At 42.6% G+C, this 15,908-nt stretch overlaps 1 protein-coding gene and 1 long non-coding RNA gene across 10 annotated transcripts in view; one reads left to right on the forward strand and one right to left on the reverse strand.

Moving 5' to 3' along the window:
• The window catches only part of NTM (neurotrimin), a 1,410,016-nt gene that overhangs the window by 703,588 nt on the left and 690,520 nt on the right, over nucleotides 1–15,908 (reverse strand). The window contains exon 1 of one of the 9 annotated variants that reach the window (XM_017949129.3): nucleotides 576–854. The exons of the other annotated variants lie outside the window; for them this stretch is intronic. The gene's annotated coding sequence lies outside the window, so the exon portion shown is untranslated. Of the gene's footprint in view, nucleotides 1–575; nucleotides 855–15,908 lie in introns of those variants that run through there. 9 annotated transcript variants of the gene reach the window in all.
• LOC103878031 lies at nucleotides 824–14,202 on the forward strand. Its single transcript, XR_638003.4, has 3 exons — nucleotides 824–894; nucleotides 10,539–10,664; nucleotides 14,096–14,202. It is a non-coding gene; the product is annotated as an uncharacterized LOC103878031 (long non-coding RNA).

A 15,908-nucleotide genomic window follows, 5' to 3' on the forward strand; every position in this document is an offset into this window, starting at 1 on the left:
GCGAATACAGGTGGGTGGGCCTTGAACCCAGTTTGAGAACCAGGCAGGGAGATAGGATGTAGTTGTGTGCAGAGTGCCCCTGGTCTTCCAAGGAGAAGACGAGCTCAGGGGCCACATTCACCATAGCCAGACGAGGATGGATGTCCTGGCTATGCATCGCAGACCTCAGTGGACTTATTTTTGGAAGGGAAGTGAGCACAACATTGTTGGAGCTGACCAGGAAATGGAGTAGACAGCTTGTGTACCCACGTTGGCATCTGCTGACTTGGACTAAGAAGCATATGTTTCATTTAGAAGATAAGAGGGAAACGGGATTTTCTCTGGACACAGAAAAAGCCAGCCAGTTTTAAGGGCAATCTGGGTTCTTCCTCATCTCAAAGATGACAATCAATCTAGTCACTCCTGAGCAGAAGCCATCAGAAAAAAGCAACACTGAAGTCCACTGCTGCTCAAAACTAGGCTGACAACAAGCAGAGAGGGGTTAAAGAGACAGCTAACATGGTTAGAGCCCACGGTGTTCGCCATCTCAATAAAGCTTCTTCCTTCTACTGAAAGGTGTTATAATCTCCACTTACGTGGGAATGTGGACTCACAGATATACAGTCACTTGCTTAAGGTTCCGTAGCCCGTTAGAGGCAGAGTCATGAGGAGTCCAGATCTGTTTCATTCTGAAGCCCATTCTCCATGTGCTTTCATGTGCTCTGGAGCAGTGCACAAACAGTGCGGCCACTGTGGCTGCAGGGGCGACTACAAGCACACATTTAAAAAGAACTTCACAGATGCCAGGCAGTCTGCATTGTTTTATGTAACAATGCAGTGCACTGGAATTCTGTTGGCCCTCCGTGTCCACAGGTTCCGAATCCAGGATTCGACCAACTATGGATGGAAAGCAAGGTATTTTCAGGATGCCATGCCTGTGGCTAAGGAGAGTTAATTTTGTTTCTGAGGGTTCCACAGGGAGGAGTGCTGGGCCTGAGTAGCCTTGAATTTTGGTATTTGTTGGGGTCCTGGAACCAATCTGCTGCAGACACCAAGCGACAGCTATATATAAAGCTGTTACTTCAGTTGTACAGATGAAAAAAAAAATATATAGCCTTAGAGAGGATAGCCTTGAGCCAGAGTTGGTTGGCACTCTAGTTTTTCTGCATCCAGGACTGGAGTGTTCAGTCCTCTGTGGTGGGGCTCTATGTCTGCTTCTGATTCTCCTATTCAACTGTTGCCCATAGGTGTGCAGAAATGGAGCAGGATAGGGACTTAAATACAGCCACTTGTCACTTAACCTCAGAATACATTCTAAGAAATGCAGCCTTAGGCATTCTCCCCATTGTATGAACATCATAGAGCACTTACACAAACCTCGATGGTAGACCGTGGAGCCTATTGGTCCTAAGTCACAGACCTGTGCAGCATGTGACGGTACTAAATACTACAGATAATTGTAACACGGTGGCAAATATTCATGTATCTAAATATAACAAAACAGAGGAACGGTACAGTTAAAATACGGTGTAAAAGAAAAACTAGTTCCCCTGTATAGGGCGCTTATTATGAATGGAGTTTGCAGGACTGGAAGTTCCTCTGGGTGAGTCAGTGAGAAGAGATGAGGGAATATGAAGGCCTAGGACATTACTGTACACTACTGTAGACTTTATAAACACTGTTCACTTAGGATACACTAAATTAATAAAAAAGTATTCAGTACAAATTAACTTTAGCTCAACTTGTTATTATAACCTTTTTACTTCACAAGCTTTATTTTTTAAACTTTTAAACTCTTTTATAGTAATATTAGTACCTAGTACCCATATCATACAGTTGTACAAAAACATTTTCTTTCTTTATATCCTTATTCTATAAGTTTTTTTTCTATTTATACATTTTCTTTGTGTTTTACTTTTAAAACTGTTTTGTTAAAAACTAAGACACAAACACACACAGTAGCTGAGACATATATGGGGTCAGGATCATCAATATCACTGTCTGCCTCCTCCACGTCTCATCCCACTGGAAGGTTTTCAGGGGCAGTAACACGCAGGAGATGTCACCTCCTGTGATAGCAATGCCTTCTTCTGGAATCCCTCCTGAAGGACCTGCCTGAGGCTCTTCTTGAGAAGGTGTCACTCTTTTAAAAAGTCTCATTTTCACCTAGAGGTAGCAGTCAGTCTCTAGGGAGAAATGTTTACACCAGCATCGGGACAAACACGTAAGTAATGCATTGCAGTACGACATTATGATGGCTACAACAGCACTAGGCAATAGCAAGTTTTCAGCTCTTTTATAATCCTAGGAAATCACCGTGGAATATGTGGCTTGTTGTTGACCAGAAGGTCATTATTTGTTGCCTGACTAAATCTAGCAAGAATATGCATATGTGAATGATATCGAGATGAATATGCAGCTTCTGTATATATACACATATCATATCCAAATCTAACTCCTACAATGTGTCGAATACCAATTATATACAAAGTACTATTCATGTAAATATATTATTTGTAATATTTACAAGTATACAAAACAGAGAAAATTATATTATTAAACCCATTTTAAAAGATAGAAACTGAGGCTCAGAAACAAAATTGCAACAACAAAAATATTGCTAAAGTCACAAAGTTCACAAAGACTGGAGCAAGAATTCAAACTAAAGGCTGTTTGATTAAAGAGGCTCACTCTTTTTTTTTTTCCTAATGGGTTGTCCTTGTATAAAAGGATCCTAAAGTGACTTCAGAGAGAAATGATAAGACCTCTCCAGCATACAGGCTTGGGAAGCACATTACAAAATAAGTCTGCAAGTGTTCAGTATCGACATACTTTGGTCAGTGCATTCGCATCATAGAGAAGCTAGTTTAGGCTTAGAAGAGAGCTTTATTTTCATTACTGTATCATGCAGAGAGAGAGTCGCTTTGAGAAAGCACTTTTTTTTTTTTTTTCCAGGGGGCTTGAAATTTCCTCTGAGCAGCTCTTTCAAGAAGAGTTATTAGAATTTATTTTCAATTATACACCAGAATAAGCCGTCTGCAGTATAGTTAACTTTCAATTTCAGCCAATTTTCGACGCATTCAATCATAGATGCCTCCGTGATTAAGAATCTATGTTGCAAAACAATTCCCACTTTGCAACAATGCAATCAAACAGATCTACAACTCATAACATATTATCCAATGCTTTTTCAGCTCACTGGTGAAGTGAAATAGTTTACCAACCACTCCTGTTTACCCAGTATGCTCCAAGCTCATTTGCAAACAGATCTGCAACTCAAAACAGCTCACAAGGGGGTTCTGGTTCAACATAGCCTTGAAGAGATAGAGTTGGGCTGCTTTGGATATTCATGATTTGGGGCTGTCTCATTTTCTCTCTCTGCCCTAATATGCATTGTCTGAGCGTAATACACCATGAGAAACAGAACCCCTCCCTATAAAATTTGATTCAGAAATCGCTCTCCGTGGTAGGAGTTCTGATTCATTAAGAAGACCAAAATAGGTTTTATGTCCAGCTGTTTGCTGTTCTAAATTGTATGGCTGTGTGTGTGTGTGTGTGTGTGTGTGTGTGTGTGTGTGAGAGAGAGAGAGAGAGAGACAGAACCCTGATTCAAACAGTGAAAAGGATATGCAGCAAACTTAAACTCCTTTGAAGACTAGAAGACAGAACAACCTTCATAACTTTATAGAAAACTCTAAGTTTCAGAGATTGGAGATTGAACCAAGCCATAATAATTAATTTTTTAGAGCCTCACTTTCAATTCAATACACAAGACATTAAGTTCCATTTGGAGTCAATGGGATAGGAGGGATTAGTAAAGTAAGTGAAAAAGAAAGGAAAAATCATCGAAAGAGGTTTGGTTTTCTGCTGACTGATGTGGCCTTCAGTGTTCTGAAATGAAATGGGGAAATACACCCCAGTTCATGCCAGATTTTGGGGAGTCAGCATTTAACAACAACAACAACAAAAAATATATAAATTGGAACCGAATCGTTAAGACATGCTTCAAACCGACTCAGCTGATCTCTCCCCCATTCTGGAGCCTCAGGCTTTGGCAAAGTGGATTAGAAAGGCAAACACCTGCATCTCTGAGTAGCTTTTGGATGCAACAGGAAGAGATCATCTGAACAAATAGATGGTCTGAAAAAAGTTGCCCAAGCATGACCAAGATGAAAAGTAGTGCTATGGCAGCTCGACAAACATATTACAGAAAAGGGGGGGAAAGAACAAATAAGAAATAAAAATGAAACTCTGCTTTCAAATGTCAAAGGAAGAACCCTGTTTGGAAGAAAATCTAAGCTGAAAATGGTCTAAGACCATTTTCCATGAGAGTTTTGTCCTGTACAATTATGTAACAAAAAACATGGACGTGAATATAAAACAAGACTTAAAGAAAAGTTATAAACCTTCAGATTGAGATGAAGGAGTGAGACTATGAATCCAAGACCAAAATGAGGACCATTTTAGAACTAATAAATTGGAAGCCAGTAATAAAAGAGGGGGCACAAGGGACAATTCAAACACTGGCATAAAGGGGAGATTTGAGATATTGTTAGTCAGTGCTGAGAAAAACAACACAACATGACTCAAGCAATTAGGGAGAAGATAATTAATATGGAGCAAATCCAACTTAGAAAAATGCTATCCCTGACACAAAGAGCTTCAGCACCAAATAAATACAGTGAAAAAGTATTCAAGTACATAATACAGAAGAATAACCTTGAAATTAAGAAATAACGACATCTGCAGATCAAAAAAGTACTCAATATTCCTCGAAAAATTGTTTCAGACTAATGGGTGCTGAAACATGCTTGCTAAGTACTCTAGCATTGAGGATAAAGTAAAAAATATCTAGCATCTAGGGAAAAAATAAAGAGAAGTCCCAGAAATAAATAAAATAATATAAATAAAAGATAATCTCAGACTTCTCCGAGGTAATATTCAATGCTAGATGATATTAGAACAGTGTTTGCCAGAATTTGAAAGAAATAAAATGTCATCCCAAAACATTGTGGCAGCCAAGCTGCCTGAAAGACACAGGGCAGACATTCTGAAACATACAAGAATGCATGGACCAATCACAGTGGAGGAAAAGGAGGCAACAGACTCCTTTGATTGTAAAATTTTAATGCATTAACATTTAAAATTAGGACCAAACAACTATGGAAACTGTAGAAATGAAAGCGAATGACAATGGAAAAATAATGACATAATTAATGGGAACGTGGGAGGAAGTATTACAGTGCTTATTTCCACATCATTTTGTTGTGAGTCAATTGCTACTGTCTGTATTGGAAACGTAGTTTTTAAAATATTTCAATCTCTTAGTGCCTTTCATTTCTTTATTAACATAAGACAGGACTTTTAGAGAGCAGGATACATTATTATTTAAAACTCTACCTTGGTTTGATAATTTCTAGCAATATTATGGACAGGAAAGAGAACCTGAAACTGACAAGTTAGGTTGATTGAAAATTGTTTTAGTTCAGGTGCTTTCTGTGATTTGCGTGGTTTTCTCTGCCTGAGATATATACACACATTGCAGTTACTGAACACTTAGTAAGCTAAGCGCTTTTCATACACACATAAACTCTTCACAACAACACCTCACAATAGGTACTATTGTCATTTAATGGGTGCAAATCTGAAAGCCAGGGAGAGTAACCAAATTGTTAGTAGGTGCTGGAGCCCTACTGAATTCCGTATATTTCTGAATCCATGCCTGAGCGCCTAACTGCTATGCCGTGCTTCCTCAATTATTTGATTTCACTGGGGACCAACAGAGCAGAGTTCACTGGATGGTAACGAAAAGCTGGCTGACCATTGTGGGACATACGAGACAATAATAATTGAGAAAAGCTTTGCTTTTTGAAAGCACAGTTTTAGTGTTTTTATCCAAGAATAATATCACAAAGATACCATTCAAAATTAAGTTTTCATAGGGAAAAAATTCTAAATCCCTAAAAACCCTAGATAAAATTTCATGTAGTATGCCAAAGATAAGGAGAGAAAACTATTCAATAAAAGACTCGAGCTGCAATACAGGTAACTAATTAACCTCCAAGAGATCCCAATGCAGGCGGTGATAACCATGATCTGACCCGGGAGAGATAAAGCAAAAATGAAATCCAAGTTTCTAAAAGAGCCTATCGGATCTTGATTTGATCTTCTATAAAGAGTCTTCAACTTTTGACTTATCCTCTGACTGTAGATCACATTTCCATTACTGGGCTGTACGGACTGTGCATAGTGGATGAATGCAGAGGAATGAGGAAATAATTTGTGGGACCGATCACCACTATTGGTAAACTCTTATCATACAAAGATTCTTCTTTAATTCAAGTAATATGCAAAAAAGGGAAACACTGAGAACACAGAAAAGTCATGCAAACTTGAACATTTCCAAGGTTTTCTCTAGATTCAATCTCAAAGGGCTTGTCCAAATCTTTGAAGCTAGGATTAATCACAAGAGATTAAGTTGGGGGTTGGCAGAGAGAAAAAAAAAATATTTGAGAAGCATCTACTCCTGGGAATATCAGATTTTTAGATATTAAATGTAATAGATTTCTCATGATCTGAGGCAGAGATTGCTAACTTTCTACCTCAATATCCATTCTCACCTTCATAGAATCATTGATTTTTAGTAGAGACTGTGGCCCGACCTCCTTTGCCGGTAGATGGAGCCGTGTGATTAAGCTCCAGCTAGCAGGAGGGTTGTGTGGGAGCTTCCAATAATTTTCCTAAAACAGTTGGCTTATGCCCTTTGACCTTTCCTCCTCCCTTTGTACTGCTTGGAAGGAGAATTCTGAGATGGCTGTAACTCTGGCTGAGACCATGAGGTCAAGCATCACACCAGGGATGGTGCAGGGGAACTCAAGTCCTGGGAGACTGCAGAGGCAGCACACCAGCCCTGACTCCCCATCTTTAGAATTTTGCATGTGAAAAATGGATGCCTGTATTATTTAAGTGTTTACTTTCCAGGTTTCTATTACTTGCAGGGAAACCTAGTCCTAACAGATACACCCCTTTAGCAAAATACCAGTTTGAGTCCTTTACTCTTGCACACCAAGTGTGAGTGTAATGGAAAGCAAATGAGGTTCTGTCCTCTGTTCAGCTGCACCAACCGAATGTAAATACTCTCGTTTCGAAATTGTGTGCATGTAGCCGTGCATCCTCCAGGGTGATTCTTGTAAGCAAGCTGCCTTCTTCCTGGGGCTTCCATCAGTAGAAGCAATTTTAAGCAGATAAGTGTGAGTAAGAGGCAACAGAGTGTTCCATTCTCCACAGCCAGCCAATTATTCAATATATGGATATCCGTGTCTGTTCATTTCCTCACCATATAGCTGCCTGTTCTGTCCTTCATGTAAGGATATAAAGCTTTTCTAAGTACAAGACCCTTCCAGGGCCTGAGCAGCCATGCAGGCTGGGAACAGTGGTGGGTGGGGTACAGGAGAGCTTCTCTGGGCTCAGGTCAAAGCCTGACTCCATTCTATCACAACTAGACATAATCAGATTAAGAGAGCCTGGTTTGAAATGACATAGGCATTCTGTACTTGTTCTACAGAATGAAAAAAATCTTTAATGTATTTGCAGCCACATGGCCTTACTCTTAATTGAATCTATTATTAAGTCCCTGGGAAGACCTCTGTCATCTTCATTTAAAGGGATGATAGAAAAATTCCTCAAACCCTCAGCCACAAGCTGCACAAGGGCATTGTCCCAAATCTCCCTATTCCTAATCCATGCACTAACACAGCGCAGAAAACAGCCTGGACAGACACTGCTTATTGCTGATTCCTTCAACCTGGCCCCCACCCCCACCACACCATGCACAGAAGCCCTCAAATGAGCAAAGCACCTGTCTCTGGGCAGGACGGCGCCCATCTCCACCGTGCTCCACAGCCCTGGCACTTGGGCTCATGGCCCATCACCCCCGCTGGACATCTGCCTCTGCCCTAGATCTGCAGCAGTTCCTCAGGGTCCCCTTTCGGTCTTTAAAAACATGAGCAGCACTTTAGCACTTCAGCCCACCCTTTAGTATCTTGCAGTGAGGAAGGTCCTTTCCAGTCTTCAACTCAGGTGTCCCTTGGTCTGGAGGCACCACCAGGACTCCTGACAAGTAAGAAGGCTCAGGGGCAGGCAGCCATTTTCTTAGGGAGCAGGATAATTAGTACTGGGATTGAGGATGAGAGAGGCATGAGTACCATTTGGTGTCTGACTCTTGGCCGCCAGACAGGCCCAAAATAAAGCTGAAGGGCAGTTAGTTCCAATATGCTGGTGCGCACACACACACGCACACAGACACACACTTATGATTCTACCTAAAATCTTGTAAAATGTCTGTGTGCTTGGGCAAAGGGCTTGAGAATGTTTAAAATATTCTTGGTGATAACTGTGTTTATTAAGCATTGATTACATGCCAAACACTGGGCCAGACCTGTTATCACATAAAGATAATCTTCATAAACTATGACTAACTTTTCCACATTTTGCAAATGAGAAAAACAGATTTAGAGATGTTAATTAATTACTGGGAGGAAGGGGTCACCCTTAGAAGATCTGTGAATAAGTCTGATGCTTTGCAGAGTGTGTGGAGTGTGGGAGATTATCTCCTCATATCCTCCCTCCGTGTTCTTCCAGAAGGTGAACTCTGTCAATTCCCCTAGTGGCTTCATGGGTCCCCCCAACTTTCTAAGCAATCTTGAAGAATTCAAGTTTCACAGCCTGGAATAGTCCACATTCTCTTTGCAAACGTGACAATTACCATGGATATTCAAGCTGCAGGGGACTTAGGGGATACACGGCCACAGATGGGAATGCGAAATCCTTCTTTTCCCCATAGAAGTTCTATTTCCTTTGTCCAAGCTCTAAAACATGGAAACCTGTATTCGTTTTCTAAAGTGGAATCCCTATGATGAAGAGGACTCCTAATGGCACCTGGAAAGATGAGGCTTTATATATGTGTGTGTGTGTGTGTGTGTGTGTATATATTTTAAGACTTAGTCTTACTCTGTCACCAAAGCTGGAATGCGGTGGTACAATCACAGCTCACTGCAGCCTTGACCTCCTGGGGTCAAGTAATCCTCCCACCTCAGCATCCAGGGTAGCTGGGACCACAGGCATGTACCACCATGCCTGGGTTAATTTTTTAATTTTTGTAGAGATGGGTTGTCAGTATGCTGCCTAGCTGGTCTCAAACTCCTGGGCTCAAGCGATCCACCTTCCTCAGCCTCCCAAAATGCTGGGATTATAGGCATGGGCCATCTTGCCTGCCCAGATGAGGTTTAATTTTGTCTTTGACCCTTTTTCTCCAATAGTCTTAGAGATGGTTTAATCTAGTCCTGGAGGTCTTTGCCTGGCCATCAATAGTCAAGATATAATAATTCTAGTTTAGTCCAGTATCTTTATTACATTTTCCTTTATCTTGTCTTAGTAACATTTGCTACAAAGTAATGTGAACTTTACTTTCCTCGAATGCTATACTTTTCTCAAAGAGATACTCCACCTCAGACATTCCTCAGCTCTCAAACATGGCAGTGTATAGTCTTTTTCCACTCCTATTTACGTCCTTCCCTATACCCCCAACCCCCCACCCCACACACAAAAATAAATAAATAAAAGCAGCCTGCTTTATTTCATGCACAAATAGCAATTTCCAACCAAGAAGAAACACCTGGGAGAGCCAGGGCACTCGAGGTACAAGATAATTAGAGATTATTATAATCGAAATTTCATTGCCACATCAAACTGTGTCTTTTAGCATTAATTAATCTCCCATTCCAGCCCCTGAGCCCGCTGGAGCAACCAGCTTGTCAAACACGCCAGAGCCTCGCATCTCATTACCCTACAGCGGGTGAAAGGGAAGTGAGATAGCCTACAGGTTCCTCAGAGCTTTGCCCAGGCAGCTGTAATTCATAAGGTGGCTTCCCTATTAGGAGCAGGTGGAGGAAGCAATTCGGGGAACAAGAGCTTGGCTCTTTTTTTTTTTTTGAGACGGAGTCTCGCTCTGTCGCCCAGGCTGGAGTGCAGTGGCCAGATCTCAGCTCACTGCAAGCTCCGCCTCCTGGGTTCACGCCATTCTCCCTCTTCAGCCTCCGCTGGAGTAGCTGAGACCACAGGCGCCCGCCACCTCGGGCCTCGCTAGTTTTTTGTATTTTTAGTAGAGATTTGGTTTCACTGCATAGCCAGCATGGTCTCGACCTCCTGGACCTCGTGATCCGCCCGTCTCGGCCTCCCAAAGTGCTGGGATTACAGGCTTGAGCCACCGCGACCCGGGCCGGGCTCTTTTTCTTTACTTATTCATTTGTTCATTCATTTAGTTAGTTTTTGCTTTCTTGGCACATTAAGAAGCAAAGGATGGCAATTGTTTTGTTGGGGAGAACTGGGCCGTGGAAGAAGGCTGGCTGCAGGTCGCAGACGGAGAATAAGGAGAGATCATCTAGGAGCCTTCGCCTCCTTGCAGATTCTTGGCTTCTACTTCAATCATTTAAGTGAGCGTAAATGCCTTCTAATTAATAATGCCTGTTTTCCCCTTTTGCCCATCACCTCCTGGTTTGCAGTGTTTGTTGTTGCTTTACACATGAGGAATTGCAAGACTAGTATTTTAAAGCTGATCATCTCCTATTGAGGAATCCTTTGCCTGCAACTGAAGTAAGCTGCCGCCCTTTGGAAGAGCCAACTTTCCTGTAAGTGTGAGTCAGCGACTACTATGTATTTCACACATGTCCTCACTCATCCTGGGGACGAAATAGAATGCTTTACCCAAACCACCAATCATTAGCATTTATAATCATTAATAGTTCATATACATTTGTAGTATTAGTAATTATTAACACTACAGCAGTTACTAATTACTACAAAGAGATATTTGAAGAAGTGCCTCTCAGTACACTTAGATATTTTCCTCAGTACTCTTTAATAGGTATATTCTCCATGTGTGTTTGGACATTGAAGACTTCTCTTCTATGACTCTCTATGTAATAATTTCAACATCTATAAAGTTACTTGGATTCTTGAAGTTAAAGTGAAATAAGGGCATATATTCACAAAAACGCCTTGTACAAAAATGTGCACAGTAGCCACGTGCCACAGATAAAAGCTGCAAACTACTCAGATGCCCTTCGAAAGTACAGTAGATAAAATAATGTGTAGCATATTCACATAATGGAACACCACACAGCAACGACAGTGACAACCACAAATATAGGCCACAACATGCGTGAATCTCACAAACATACGTGGAACAGAGGAAGCCGGCCACAGAGGAGAAGAATCTCTGTGATCCCACTCATGTGAGTTGAAAAGCAGGCACACTTATCTAGGGAGCCTAGCATCAAGTTGGAGGTTAACATGTGGAAGAGGGCAGCTGTGAGTACAGTAGGGCCGGGTGATTCGTGTGTACTGTATTGTGTCTTTATCGGCATGCTGGTTATCTGAGTGTGTTTAGTTTGTGACAATTCATTGAACTGACATTCTGTGCACCAGGCTATATGTTTGTTATTGGAGAACATTAACGAAAATAAAAAAGAAAAGAAATGAAGCCTTTCTTCTGTCCTCCCTCCTTCATCTTTTCTGTCTCTGTGCCTGTCTCTGTCTCTTCTTTTCTCTCTCCAAGAAGTCTCCAATGGACTAATTTCAATGAACCCAAGAAGCAACTGGATTGCCTTTTGTGGATTTGATTAACTCTGAATCCCGAAGGCACCTGTTCCTTCTTCTGCCACTTTTCAGGAATGGAACAAGAAAGTCTCCCCTTGCTCAGAGGGGTCCCTACAGACCATCATGGGGGACCTTATCAGGGTGGCCCACCACATCTGCATCTCGGCCTCTGATGTAGTCAGGTGTTTTCGAGGGGACACATTCGTCTCCAGAAAAGGTGATTACTTTACACCCTTAAAATAGAGCTCGAGTCTTTTTAAAATGATGTGGTTTCCTCTACAAGGTTGATTTCTGTATAAAAGACAAAATAAACTCAATAGGCAGTGCCGCACATCCTACTTTGTAACTGTTTCCAGCTCAATGACAGATAAACACAATAAGGTGAGGTTGTTATTTACAACCCAGCAAGCTTTTCAGGTTATGGTGATCTTTAAGTACTTGGAATCATTGATAATTTCTTTTTTGAGGGAGCAAAAATGCTTTAGGTGTATGAGTGCAGCCAACTAAACTGCATGCTCTGTGGAGACAGAAATCCTGGCTGCCTGATCACCACCACCTCCTGGATTCCTGGCACGCGGTAGGCATGCGAGACATAGTCCATGAGAGAATGAATGAATGGCTCCAGCAAACTGAAGCCTGAACCAAAGATAGCGGGACTCACCCTGTGCACAGGCTGTGGATGCCTCCATAATTAGTGTGGATGGGCACATCTGACTTCACAAAGCACAAAACAATCATTTGTTAAATGTCCATCCTATGCTCAGTAAAATGTTAAGTGCTATGAGTGATACAGCACTATGCGCGGCCATGAATCCTACGGTCAAAGGCAGGCACTAATGAATCGGCAAATGATAGAAGGAGCTAACCAATGGCTCAGAACTTGTAGCAGGATGAGCTCTGGGTGGGAGCCACTGGGAAGAGCTCCTGTGATGTCCTTGGCTTATGAGGCCACAGACACTGGCTTAGCTCTGTACTTCAGGACCACGTTTAATATTTAGGACTGCTCTCTGCAGTAAATAGTGCTGTGCCCATTTTACAGATGAGGATGCTAATGAGACCACTGGGCTGCCATGATCTGAGCTCTGCTGCCTGAGATCACAGTGCTGATCAGTGGCCCTCTAAATGCAGAAACATGATGCCATGTTGCCACTGAATGATGTGCTGGAGAAGCTGGTCCTTGAATAAGGGCAGGACACAGATGGACAGGATGCCCAGGCTGGACCGCACTAAGGGACCTGCCAGAGAATCGCCCTCATGAGCTAGGAAAATGGAATCTGAACCCTGTTGTCTGTCTGTGCCTTCAATCACAAATGTGAGGACACAGCCGCTGCGTAGAGTACAAGGTGCCCCAGGAAATGACTGGGGCAGAAACACCCTGACATGGCTCCATCACTGTCTTTCACAGAAAGAATTAAGAGCCTTTAGTGACCTCGGTCAGAGCAACTGCCTTTGTGGGTGAGAGTGGATGAGGAGACTCAAGGTCGGAGCGGCCAGGATGGGCCCTCCATTTCCTCCTGCCCAGCTATGGCGGCCCCAAGCTTTTTCCTTAGCTAACAGTGAAAGAAAAGCAGGATGCAAAAATGGATAAGTTAACAAAGCAAACACACACCATTATCTACTTTCCATTCCCAGCCTACACATTGGGTGCTTAAATTGGGCTGTGTGCTTGCTCCCAACGGAGGGAGAGTGGGCCTGGCCCAGAGGGGGACACACTGGAGCCCAAAACTATCTGCTGGGATCACTCCAGGCAGGCACACTGCAAGCGTCCTCCATCCACGTCCCTATGGAGAGGCCTAACCCATCACTGATTAGTTGTTTATTTAGTTACTGCTGTCTTGCTCCAAGCATGCTGCTATCCAAATGAATTTTCATTTAAACATGCAAGCAGCCGAAGATGGGATTTTAAAATGGAAATACTTTGGACTCTCTAACATGATTTGGTATAAAATGGAATTCGGTGGACAGCATGGCATCTGTCTCGGACTTGAGCCAAGGGCTTTAGTTATGGAATAATCAAAAGGAACTCATTCTAATGCTACCCCATATTTGTATATGATTTTTACTGGATGCAAATCTTTCTCACATATATTTCCACTGGATTCTCAAAACAATCCTGGGAGGTAGGATGGCCATCCACACTGACAAGGAAGGGGCTCAGGCCCAGAGAAGGAAAGTGACTTTCTCAAGGTCACCCAGCAATCACACAAGAGAATCAAAAGTCAGTCTTGATAGTCTGATTGCAAACTTCACGCCCACACTTCCACTTAAGGCACTCTCTCCACTGCATGGTGGGCTTACAAAGCAAAATTCCAGTGTTGAGAAGCCCCTGTATCTATGGGCACCCCATGATTCCTGCGGGTCTTCTAAGCGGGTGAGTTTCTGAGATGTTTTGAGATAAGTTGTTTCTTCAGAGCTATTTCCCCTCCTCTTCCTCTTTCTCTTTTTCTTTTATATTCTGGAGAACTCCAATTTGAAGGCCAGTGTACCGATGAGAGCACCTGGACAGAAGGCAGCCAGTGTGTTCGTGACACATGCAAAATCGTGATGTTGGCGGATGAATGCCACCCGAGGAGCACTCCCAGGGGTCAGTGCAATTGCTCAGCTTGTTAGCTCAAGGGCCAACAGGAGAGTTGCTGGGGTGTGTGGGTGCTCTTGTCAGCGAGGGAAACATCAGGACACATCTCTACTGTCTCTCTCATCCTGCCTGCAACAGAACATGACCGAAAACAGTGGCCTAGAGGCAGAACTGGAGCAGATTTATGCAGTTTTTCTTCCTTTGACTTCAGTGCTTCCTTAACTGTGTGGTCACAGAGTAGATATCATCAATTTATATGCTGTGTGTACAGCAAAATTTTGGCTACCAAATAACGGTTAATTTAATAATCTGGTCAATTTAGAGGTAATAAATGAAATATTAATATAAATGAATTAACTTTTCAAGTAAGAAATAAATTATTTGTTCATTCTTTCCCCAAATGCTGTTGAATCTCGGCGACACTGAGCATACAAATGAGCGGCTGTCCCTGAGCCGTGGAGCCGAGGATGGACATGGCCCGGGGCCGAGGCACCACTTTCATGCTTGTTTACTTATGATTATGCAAACTAAGAAATAAATGAAACCCATTCACCTGTTTCATTTTTATACATCTTTTCTCTGTTCTCACCAGCTCATGGGCACCCAGGAGGTCACATTACTTTTAACAGATGAAACTTGCTGGGTTTTTTTTAGCACTTTTTCCTAATTACAGGAACTTTATCTTCTGTTCCATCTTCCCCATGGAATTGTTTGGCTTCCTGTGGATGGTCCCCGCCATCCTCCCACTCAGGCCCTTTGCTAGTGTCTTCTGCCCACACATTTCTCCAGCGTGGGCCTGCCAGGACCACAGCCACGGGACGCTTCTCAGGAATGTGGCTTTCCTGGCTCATGTGCTTTCCCAAAAGAGAGACTTCCAAAGACAGACTGAAAGGACATTTTGCCCCTGATTCTATACAGTTCTTTGCTGTCTAGGCTCCCAAATATTGGCCCTGTTTCTCAAAAGCTTCCACATAGAAACAATTCTTTCTCCTCTTGTCTGTAGCTTCCTTTTTTTTGTTTTTCCTTTGAGTTGAGGTCTTGCTGTGTTGCCCAGGCTGGAATGCAGTGGTGCAATCACAGCTCACTGCAGCCTCAACCTCCCAGGCTCAAGCCATCCTTCCACCTCAGCCTCCTGAGTAGCTGGGACTACATGCACAGACCATCATGCTCAGCTAATTAAAAAATAACTTTTTTTTTGGTAAAGACAGGATGTCACCATGTTGCCCAGCCTGGTCTTGAACTCTTGGACTCAAGTAATTCTCCTGTCTCAGCCTCCCAAGGTGCTGGGATTATAGGCACACACCACTATTCCAGGCCCGTAGCTTCCTCTTTGACAGGGTGGCACTGGATCTGTGATCTGCATTTAGAGACGGACAGCACACTTGCCCTTGTATTTGGCCATGACCGTCACTTAGAAACATACAGACAAAGCTTTCTCCAGAGATGTCCCCAGGAATGTCCCTCCTCTCCCCTCTTCATCTCCTGATCACTTGACAAAAAAAGTGATGCTTTACACCTGTTCTTAAATTATTGTCAAATTAATACATTTGGCTTTTTCTACTAGAATCCTAGTTTTTAGAAGATAAATACCTAGCTGGGTAGTGTAAACAAGCAAGACTCTGGCCAGTGAATACAGAGACCTAAATTAATGCCTGGGCCACCATTTACTAGTTAGGTGAACATTAATAAATTATTAGAC

This window comes from Papio anubis, chromosome 12 (assembly GCF_008728515.1).
Source record: "Papio anubis isolate 15944 chromosome 12, Panubis1.0, whole genome shotgun sequence".
NCBI lineage: Eukaryota > Metazoa > Chordata > Mammalia > Primates > Cercopithecidae > Papio > Papio anubis.